The sequence below is a fragment of the Halyomorpha halys genome, unplaced genomic scaffold (assembly GCF_000696795.3).
Source record: "Halyomorpha halys isolate HHAL.00 unplaced genomic scaffold, Hhal_1.1 Scaffold116.1, whole genome shotgun sequence".
Classification (NCBI taxonomy): domain Eukaryota; kingdom Metazoa; phylum Arthropoda; class Insecta; order Hemiptera; family Pentatomidae; genus Halyomorpha; species Halyomorpha halys.
This window is the reverse complement of record NW_027105704.1, coordinates 1,836,543-1,847,897: the sequence shown is the minus strand read 5'-3', so window position 1 is coordinate 1,847,897 and position 11,355 is coordinate 1,836,543. Positions and strand designations below refer to the sequence as shown.

The 11,355-nt window shown below is 31.4% G+C and overlaps 1 protein-coding gene across 3 annotated transcripts in view; it reads left to right on the top strand.

Moving 5' to 3' along the window:
- The window catches only part of LOC106677973 (zwei Ig domain protein zig-8), a 334,034-nt gene that overhangs the window by 99,942 nt on the left and 222,737 nt on the right, over positions 1-11,355 (top strand). For all 3 annotated transcript variants that reach the window (XR_010845080.1, XM_067053234.1, XM_067053232.1), the window contains exon 2: positions 3,041-3,110. The gene's annotated coding sequence lies outside the window, so the exon portion shown is untranslated. The remainder of the gene's footprint in view (positions 1-3,040; positions 3,111-11,355) is intronic.

The following is an 11,355-nucleotide window of genomic DNA, read 5'->3' as shown; positions in this document are numbered from 1 at the left end:
ATATAATATTATTAATCATATTTCATAACTGTTCATTATATTTTATGTTTTTAAAAATAAGGCGTTGGCATTAAAAAAAGCGGCCATATTGTTTTACGAAATATATTCTAGCTGAAGTTATTTTATCATGATATCGTGATAGTTCACGATCTACAGTGTTATTAAAAATAATAAATGAATAATTGAAAATGGATTGGCTAGTTTTAGAATGCAACCTCTCAAATGATCAATAATATCTCCATAATATTTTGTAATTTTATTACAAGTTTTTATTTATTTTTGTATGTTATTATTTATTGTAAGTACTAATCGTATGGTACTATTTGCACACGCACACACATTTAAGCCATTTAATTAAAAAAACGTCAATTACTACTAGCTAATACCTATACTTTGGTTAGATAACTTCACACCTCTGCTAAAAAACAAGACTGTTTTGACGACCAGAAAGCCGTGAGAGCATGTTTTCGAGAAACACAATTTACGGGAGACCTGGCCTGTCTGCCGCAGATTAAATTTATTGCAATCCGTTCCCATGGACTTTGTCATGGCTGACTTTTAAAAAACCGGGAATGTATTAAGTTTTTGGACACGAACCAATGGGATACAAGGTACGTTATATTGTTTAGTTCAACTTCTGGACGCTCCGTGTATATCCCCCCCCCTTGCTCCTATTCTGTATTTAACTTATTTCTTTTTTTTTTTTTACAATATCTCGTAGTTTCAGTTTTATCACGAGATGAATTTTTTTTTTAAGTCTACTTCTTTTATCAAATAAAAAAAAAAATATTTACTTTAAGATGGTGTATATTTCTATTGGAAGCCTCGTACTGAAGATTTTAGGATTGCCAAATAATCAGTAAAACTGTACCGTGCCTAAATGTATAAATAATAAATCGAGGCACTCGGTCATAAAACATTATATTATAAATTGATTGTAAATTTAAGTTTTTGGCTTAACATTATTTTTCGATTTCTGAAACAATAATTAAGCATTTTATATTCTTAATGGAAATATTATTAAATTTTGGTGATTCCTGGTATGAGAAGAAGCTTTTCGTTTTTTTAGGTCCCATGGTTTAGTTCAAACCGAACCGCAGTGAGTCATACGAGTGATCTAGCTGTACAAAATTATTTATTTGCCGTTTTCCCAGTTTTCAAGGCAGCTGATTTAAAAGATCTTCACCTAGTGGGTTTCAAGATGCAGCATTCTTTGAAATTAAAATTAAAACTTTACTTTTAAGCATGAGGAAGTGAAAATAGCGCATATAATTTGTTAAAATTTAGACCACATCATTCTTACATTAATCAAAAACTTCTCTACAACATTAAACCATTATCAGATAAGCGGTTTTCAAAATATTTGTGGTTCAAGGGTTGTGGTTCATACGTGTACCTAAGTGAATGTAGTAGATTAGTTGAAATTAATACTGGACCCGATTTACACTAACCTTTAACTTTCCTCACAATTTTGAACAAATCATTCAAGATATTTTTAAAAATTAAAAGGTGTCAAGGAAAATACTTTACACATGCGTAAGTGAAAGAAGTGGTATTTGATAAAATTGTCACTTGATCATTTTAGCACTACTTCTCAACTTTCTTTCAAATTGGATCGAGCTCGGACCAGCATTTTTCGAAAAATTGGCCTTTTAAGAGAAATACATATGTCCATGCGCATGCGATAGAATTTTATGAGTTGAATGGAACCATCAAGATACCAAATTCTACAGTATCGATTTTGCCCGAAACTTGATTCGAATACAATACCTTGACTTACAAAGAAACAACTTTATTCTATGATATCTATTACATGTAATTCGAGTGAAAACCTCCTAATTTGACTGAAACTACATATTGAGTGACAAGCATCAAATATCTACATAGTTACCAGATTTGAAATTTATCCATCAACATAACTTAAAAATAGATTCTTTACGATTCAACGACTTCTATACTCATAAATCAAGATTTTCTTTTCTCCCAACCTCTGAAATTAATTGTTCACACATTTTTTCGGGAAAGAAAATAAATCATTAAATTTTTACTGTAGGGACAGCGGTAGCAGGGTGGTAACGCGCCAGTCTACCAACCCACTGGTTGTCAGATCGAATCCCGGTCCTGCCTGGGCTTTTTTCTTTTCTTTTCTTCTGGGCTTGAATTTAGATCTCTGAATTTTTAGGTACTCCATTTTTAAAACCACTTGCTTACAAGAAGGTCTTACCTGGAAGGTCAGTTGAGAAAATGCCAATTTTGGTTAGTTTTGATGATAATTCACTCTAAAAAAAAATTCACAACAAAGCTCAAATCAAAAAAGTTCGCACAAGCATGTGTCATCATTTCATTTAACTTGTGTTTTAATCTAACAAAAACGCTTTGAAACTGCACGTCGATTTCGACTTTTACAGCACTTACAAGACAAACGGTCTAAACTTCCAATTCATTACAAAAGACTGATCTACATGACAATAATTAGACCTACATAAGGAGTTGAGCTTTAGGGTTCCACTAAACCTTCGAATACCTCTCGTATCCAATACTTACAACCCAAATTTCTTTCTAAAATGCTTAATGTTCCTTACTTTGTCACAGATAAAATCATATATAAAGACCTTAATGTTTCATATGTAACCGATCTAGCCCGAGCCTGATATCATTTCTTCCATTATAAAGTCCCTAGCCATCTAAACCCATTAGGTTCTAACGTTACTTCCTCTTCCATTCCTGACAATCCTCCGAGGCGCCTGAAAAGAAGATGGCAACGGACATGCTAATGTAAAAACGTTATTAGAAGTATATCACTTCATAATAACTTACATCAAATTTACTAAATTATAGTTATGTAAATTTGAATAAAGATAACAAAAAATTTCTAACAAATCTTCATACTACTATCTTACTAATAAAATAATGTATCAATTAGATACTAAAGAGAAAGTTGTTTCTTCCAGCTAGATCTGCCATTTGGCCGGTGAATGCCTAAATTAAGTGTATGTAGGTTTTTATATGTATCTATAAATATGCTTTTGTTTTTTAACAGGCGAGCTGTTACCCATTTTTTGAATGAACACCTGACCACCATCTTTGTGTGAAGTCGCGTAGTAATTGAGGTGAGTTGTCTTTAAAGATTTTATTTATTTTTTAAAATTATTTTTCTAAAATTTTGCAAATTATCTGAAGGTATTTAGATGATCTAGTCGGGATTGATTTGTAGTGCCTCTGATAATGCTAAAATTTTAAAAGCTGAGATGATACTCAAAGACTCCTTGGTGTTTTTCTATTCCAAGTTCTTAACATCAAAAAACCTACCTATATCCTAGATCTCCTCACTCTTCGTTCATCCATCCACTCATTAAACACCAGATCCCATCCGAATGATTTATATATGCCCTCCTATAGAACCTCCTTCTTTAGCAAATCCTTCGTCATACGTGCAACCTCCCTTTGGAATTCTCTTCCCATCTCCATTCGCCAGTCCTCATCCATTCTCTCCTTTAAACAACACCTATTCCTTCATTTATTGAATAACCAAACCTCCACATCTTTGTAATCAAATAAATAGGCAGTTATTGATTAACATTATAAACAGTAGTAAAGCCAATATACCAATGTAATTTCATTCTACTATCTGAAAATTTGTAAACGCTCGCCAGATAAAAATCTCACTATATGAACCTTGTAATTATTCTTAGGGGACATATGTCCCAGAATAAAGTTATTTTTTCATTTCATTTTCATTTCATTTTCATTTCATTTCATTTCATTTCAAAGACTTTATCTTGAAACAACCACTTGTCTTCAGAGATATTGAAACATAAAGCGGGCTTCAATAAAAACTATTATAATTCATGCAAGTAATTAGTAAGCGGAAAGTAAAATATCCAAGAACCTAAAATAAACAATAAATCCATTCTTTATAAGCAGAAATCATAAGAAATCAATTGTTGAAATATAACTGAGACGTGACTGGAAGGGAATAGCTGGGATCTCTTGAGCTACCCATTACGTTCCACATGAGGGTGGAAAAACTTGGTTCAGAGTTCTCAAGTCTGGCTGTAAATATTATTTATACGTGTGTATGTTTATTTAAAATATAATTTTCTTTAGCTTGTATATAAATTATTTGGTTACTAGCAGACCCGGAAATCCTTCCCTGTTGCTATATTTAGGGATATAGATAGATTAATTGCATACAATTAATATATTCAATATACGATTAATATATTTAGTTAACTAGACATTGCATTATTGGTTGAATCTATTCCTTATTATATCTATTTAAATTTAATAACGATAAATAACATTGTATAATCCAAAAACATACTTGGGAGTGGTTTAAGGTTTTATAAGCTGCACCAAAGAGCTCAAATCTCATCTAATTAAGCAAATTAGAATCGGAAGTATAAGTCAATGCCTTTGAAAAGTTTTTCTTTATTTGACACAGATATTTCGCCTTACATGTATATGATGTTTCTATAGATTTGAAAAGCAGACATTCAACTATGGGCGGTGTACACTTTTAAGTAATAATGCAAAAAATTAAAATCCAAGAGAACGTGCCTAATTTCTTAATTTTTTTAAATAATATGTGTAAAGGTTCAGAAGGCTGTATCTTAGCTAATAATTGTCCAAATTCAATGATTATTTTTTGTTGTTGTTTTGTTTTGCAAGGAATTTATCAACGAAACAATTAGAATTACCTAAATATGAAAAATTAAAATAAAATAAAAAGATAATTATATAATAACCATGAAAAAATATATTCTTTCTGAGCTGCGTGTGAAAAATGCTTAATTCGAAAAATAATTTCTTTTTTATACCGAAAGAATCGGAACAGCCTTTCTGGAAAAATCCTGAACATTTAGTAAAAATTCTCATCACTATGAGATGAACGGTATAGTAGCGCATAAAGTACGAATAAAAAAAGATTTATTTTTATATATTAGATTATTTAATCAGTTGTTTATTATATAGACTTTTTATTATATCGATCTATATATTTTTCCACCTATATCATATTTATATATTTTTATTAAATTCGGTATTATTGTTATCATTTACATTATATTTTTCTTCGTTCTTAATTTTTCCGTATAAATAAATACTCAGAGCACGTTTCTTTTGCCTATATCGTAGTGATATCTTCCTGAGGCGCATTAATCGTAGTATGATCGTATCAAGGGAGATCAGGCGGGATAAGGAAGAGGGCGCGTCGCTAAGCCAGGATCCCCTGTCGGTTTCGAGGAAGACGATAGAAATGTAAGGATGTGATCAAGACTGAGCTGGATATCATACGGTGCGAGGAATATGTTCCTAAATCCACATGATCAATGATCCACATTATTGATAACGGAAGTATCTACTACTAAAGAATTCTGAAAGATGGAAATCTCTACTTAATGTTTAACCTAAAACACTCAAAATGCGAAGTACGGTATATCATATGTTCCTATAGCCACATACATCTGGATATTACAATATAGAAAAAAGTAAAACACATTGGCAGAAATGGAATAAAGTAACTTCAAAATGAACTATATTAACTATGATACAGTTGTGAAGTGTAAGAGTAACAATAAGTATTAAATCAAGAACCCCGTTTATCCGTCTTAGTTCCTCCCATGGACCGAAACATCGTGTGCGAAAGTTAATCTGGAGTGTATTAAAGAAAATACTACCAAATCAATATTGCTCTCATAGTAGGTAAAAATGATACAATACAAAACTATGTATGTATAGCTGATTTTAGAGTTGTGCAAAAATTAGTGGAACTAAAACTATACCTTAAAAACTAAACTTTTAATGGACACTATGTTAATTCATTTATTAAAAGATCCTTATTAAATTAATGCATCCATGGGAATTTTACCTCTATAGTTTGAGTTAATCTGGTTTTTGCCCAATTCTGGCTGAATTATATATTAATATACTAATAAAAACAAACAATTCGTGTTTAATGTTTCTGAATTGCATAAACTTTGTTTATTGTATATATCTTTTTTTTTTAATAAAATGTATTAATTGTACATTAATCCTTTATTTATAGCCGAAATTTTAATTACTTTTTCGTTTTATTATGTAGGTTTTTTTTCTTTAAATTCTAATCACCTCTCTGTTTCATATAAAAGGTATTTGCACCTTAACATGTACTGTGTGAGTTAGAGCCATATTATCTGAATTGTGATCAATAAAACCGACTGTGAAAATAAAAACAATTTGAAGTTTCAAATTTATAAAAATATTTATAATAAAATATGTAAAACTACAGTACGCGCATGTAAGTAAATAATTTGAAATATAATTATTTATGATTGCAATGTTCCTATAGTAATGAGACCTTTGATATCTATTGTGATTGGAGAAGATAATTACGTGTGCACGGGATATGATACACATTTACAACCAACTGTTATTAAATTATTTCTAAATAAATAAAGCTTATTGCACAAGAGCGTTAAATTTGAGCAAAAATATATTTTTAAATATGTTGTATACAGAATATTATTTAAAAAAAGTTGGTAGTATAGAAGAACCCCTCGTTATGCTATGGTTCGTGCACCCTTTAACAAAGAAGCTACTCACGCCTTTGTGTCTACAATATTCCTGAAGGTCTTTTAAATAAAATTAAGTAGAAAATCACAAAATTGTATGAACTTGTTTTAAATTTTAACCTTTGTTTTCTTTTAGATATTATTAAATCATTAAACTAACCTAAAACTTACTAACCACAACGATTGGAATTTCATTTTTACTGACGGTTCCAAAACAGTCGAAGGAGTAGGCATTGCTGTCGTTTCAAATAATCACACCCTTTTATTCTCGTTACAAACATATTCTTTGGTGTACACTGCAGAACTCTTCCGAATCAATTTCCCAGTTTGCAATATTCCTCTAAACTGCACCTGCTCGGTCATCTGTTCTGACTCGGAATCTGCCCTCAAATCTCTACAAGATCCATTTTTAACACACCTATTAATAATTGAGTTGAAGCAGCATTTGAAAACTTTGAGCAACATGGGTTATAGGGTCTTGTTTTATGGCTGGCAGGTCATTGTGGGATCACGGGGAATGAAAAGAGAGACTCACAGGCCAGACTAGCTATAAAGATAGGTCAAGTTGTAACATCATCAACATACAAAGATGTTATTTCATGAATCAAAGAAATTGGATGGCAAGAGTGGCAAGATAAATGGTTCACCATGAGAGACAAGTTAAGAATGGTCGAACAGACAATGAAACGTCCAACCAGAAACTTGAATCTGCTACGGAGAGAAGATGTGGTATTAACCCGTCTTCGGATAGGCCATACTCGACTCACTCACGGTCATCTCATGAAAAAAGAAAATGCACCGGTGCTACTGCAGAAACGATCTCATCAGACACATTCTCACTGAATGTATTGCTCACGAACCACATCGATTCTTTCCAGATTTACAGGAGATGTTTAGAGAAGATCCCACAACAATAACAAGACTTTTTCACTTTCTAAAAATCATTAATATTTATAATCACATATAGTTCAACCATCCAGCATGGATAAGTGAGCGCAAAATTTAATATAGTGATTTACTAACTACGTTAATTCTAATTGAAACTTTGTAAAATGTAAATTGTAATTGTAAATATGTAATTTTAATTGTAAATAGGTAATTATAATTCTTAATTTGTAACTTTCTTACTTTGTAACTTTGTGAATATATCAATTGTAATCTACTAACTTTGTAAATTCAGTGTAAATAGCCCTAGTCGCCGAAACACTTAAATAAATAGAATCTGATTAACTTTTTTTTTCGCTCAGAAGAGAATAAATACAGTGTAATCTCGGTAATCTGAACTTTCGTACTCCGAACACGCCGGGAATCCGTACAAAAAAAATTTTTTTCTTTGGAAAAATCAGCAAGAAATAAGATTTTTGTTTTCAAATATAAGTGCAAAGGACATTTTTAACTGCCCGATCTACAGAGAAGTTGTCATAATCACTGTGAAAATGGAAAATAAAAATTTTTACAGTTTCGATGTCGTGTAACCCACATACCGAAGATATTTGTTGGAATTTTAAATACATAATACTTGTAGTATAAATCATTTTATTATGTAAAACTAATATAATTAATAATAGAAATATGTATAATACAAATTTTGTTGGTGAACTAATTTTTTTTTTTTTTTTTTTAAATAAATCCATACAAAGAGTATTTTTTGTTTTTATTTATCTTTTCTTCACTTACAAATGAACAATCTTATATTTTTAACAAATTACGAGTAATTTATCTCGTAAATCGTCACTTAGCATTACTGGGGATGTAAAACAATATTATTTTTTTAAAACTTAAAATTTCCAATAAAATATTTTTAAAAAAATCAAATAAATAAAAATAGTTATGTACATTCATACTGTTGATTATTTTTTCATAATATTTCTGTATACGAACACCACCCTGGTGCAATTAGTTAATTACACTGTATTAACTCTAAATAAATGGCATTATAAAAAACGAAAAAAAAAACCATTCCTTTACACACCGATATTATCTATTATAAATTAAAACAACGTACTTATATTTATTATTGTAAACTTCCTTGCATTCTTTCCTTTTTATTTTAATATTATTAAAAGATACCATAGGATTTATGATTTGTTAGAGGATATTTTTGTCACTTTATAATATTATATAAAAATTTGATATTTTTAATTTTCGTTTAAAACTGATAAATATGTACATGAACATTTATTTCTTTTTGTTGTTTACTATCGTTATTTCATTTTTTTAAATATAAATAAATAAAAAATGACCGGGTAATCAGACAAAAATAAAAAAAAATTAATAAATTATTACTAAATTCTTTTTAATATCTAGAGCCCTTGATAAATTTAGATAAATTACTTTCTTTATACTTAAAAAATTATCATTGTTTATACGTGGCGATCATTGTAAAACATCATTGTAACTGGAATTTATTCTGAACTATAGTTTTTATCTTAACCCAGTTCTTTTGGGCTGATTTCGTAGTTTCTTAAAAAAACATGTAGGAACTGATGAATTTCGTAAGTCTAGGACAAAAGAAAATCGTTTTAATTAAACAATATTTTAACATTCAGAATGTTTTAATTTTCCAGTTACCTCGTTTCACGATTCAGTGCCTTTACATAAACGTAGATCATAATACAAAAAAGGCAATCCTTACCAGCGGGACTCGCCCCGCTAAGGCCCCCGGGGAGCAACAGTCCGGTATATCACTTTTGAAATATTAGCTTAAAACGGGAAGAGAAAACTATAAGATAATTAAATCGAGTATATGATCAAATATTTAAAAAGCGCCTGAAATTGAAAAACGATATGATATCCGTTACATAAACAGATAAATGAAATTGAATAAAATTTATTATGAATCTCATGTTAAAGCTTCGTTTGACTTAATTAAAATAAGGAATGGCCGAGAATTAAAAGTTCTGAAAAAATGTTGAATTAGATCCTGTAATTTTATTAAAAGGGGACAGCCGTAGCAGCGTGGTAAGGCGCCAGTCTACCAACCTACAGGTTGTCGATCGAATCCCGGTCCCACCCAGGTTTTTTTCAAGCACACAATAATGCAAAACTCACTGACAACCTCCCCTGGGTATTTGTGAGGCCCGTTAGCCAATGGGTTGCACTCACAAAAAATAGGCGAGGGTGTGACGACCCCCCACCCTGCGAAAAACCATGTCAAGAAACGCGCGATGTATTAGGAAATACCATCGCGTGAGGACTTAGACTTCCATGGTCTGTTGCCCATAAAATAATAATAATTGTATTATCATTTTGAGATTTTATATTTTTTATTAATAATAATAATCTTTGGATGTTCTTCTGGTTGAGGTCAATTTAATTAGTTTTATCAGAGCCATTGAGGGAATCCACTGAGGTCTCAGGTGAACCAATAGAACAAGAAGTACTGAAGGGTTTCTGTTTCACTAATTTAGCGTAACAAGAGCTTAAGTGGATGATACCCTTTCGCCTATTCCTGTTTCATGGAGTTCTCTCCGATCCTCTTCTTTGTTGTAACCGATATTATCACACACCTTATGAGAAAACTGAAAAGAAAAATAATACCGACACTGATAATTATTACTTAATTATACCTAATAAATTGTATTACATGACAATATTAAATATTTTTGTTCCTAATTAAAAATTAAACAAAATAACCAAAATTTATATTTTACGAAAGTACAAATTTTATTGGATAGTTTCAAATGAAATTTAGTAAAACAACATTATAAAAAAAAAAAGAATTATTAAATATATTTACTATACATTTTGAGTCCTAAAACTGGAAAATTAGGATTTTATGAAGAAATTAAGTTAGGGAATGTGTTTTTGAACCAAGAATCATTTTCAAAAATTTTACCTTTAGGGACTTCTCAAAATTCCAGAACAGATGGAAATCTGTTGAAGATAATTTTTGCAAATAAGGAGGCTGTGGAAGGAATTTATAATACAACTCGTTTAGTTTCTTCACTATCTGCCATTAATCATGGGGGGCCGCACGGATTGGGGCGCAGGTCCCAGTGCGCCCGGTTCGGAATGTTGTGGGTTCGATTCCTACCTGGGGCAGTTAAAATTAATTTTTCGCCGGCCCCGAGGAGTGAACTTGACACTCCCACCTTGGTGAGTACGCTGTGGCAAGTCAATTAGCCACCAGGGGTTGGCAAAAAGGACCACTAGGCCCACTTGACGTACTTATCCCCCCACCAAATATCAGTACCAGTACCAGTAAGAATATAAGTTCACTGGCGTTGTTGTGACCTATTAAGTCCCTCCAATAAACGAATGGAGGTTGTTTTTTTTAAAGTATCTGATGCATTATGTCAATATCACTGCAGTACGATGTGGATGTCTGGGTAAAAAAGAGAAATGAACTATTCCTGCCCTTGACCATCACACACAATAATGTTTTTTGGATGTAAAGTTGGTCCAGTTTTTTGCCGATATTTAACCACTGGTCTGACCGATAAGTGGTGTCATATACAATCCACTTTTCATTAAACGTGATTATATTTCGATAAAAGGCGATTTTGTTCACTTAGGAAGCAGTGAAACGTATGTCTTATAAAGTTTTACTTGCTGCCACTCATAAATGAATAAATGAACTCATAAATTACATCAGGCACCCAAGTGTTTTTCCTTTACCAATGGTATTTAAATGTCGATAAACTTGTATTCAGTTGTGCTCTAGGTCCTTTAACTGTTGGGTAGGGGTTTTCTCCCACTGTATAACTAAGTTCATCGTCATCAATCGCTGGTAGAGGCCTTCCTCTGGGTTTAAAATTCAATTCTGTGTCACAAGCTGAACGTTTTTCAAACCACTGGTGGA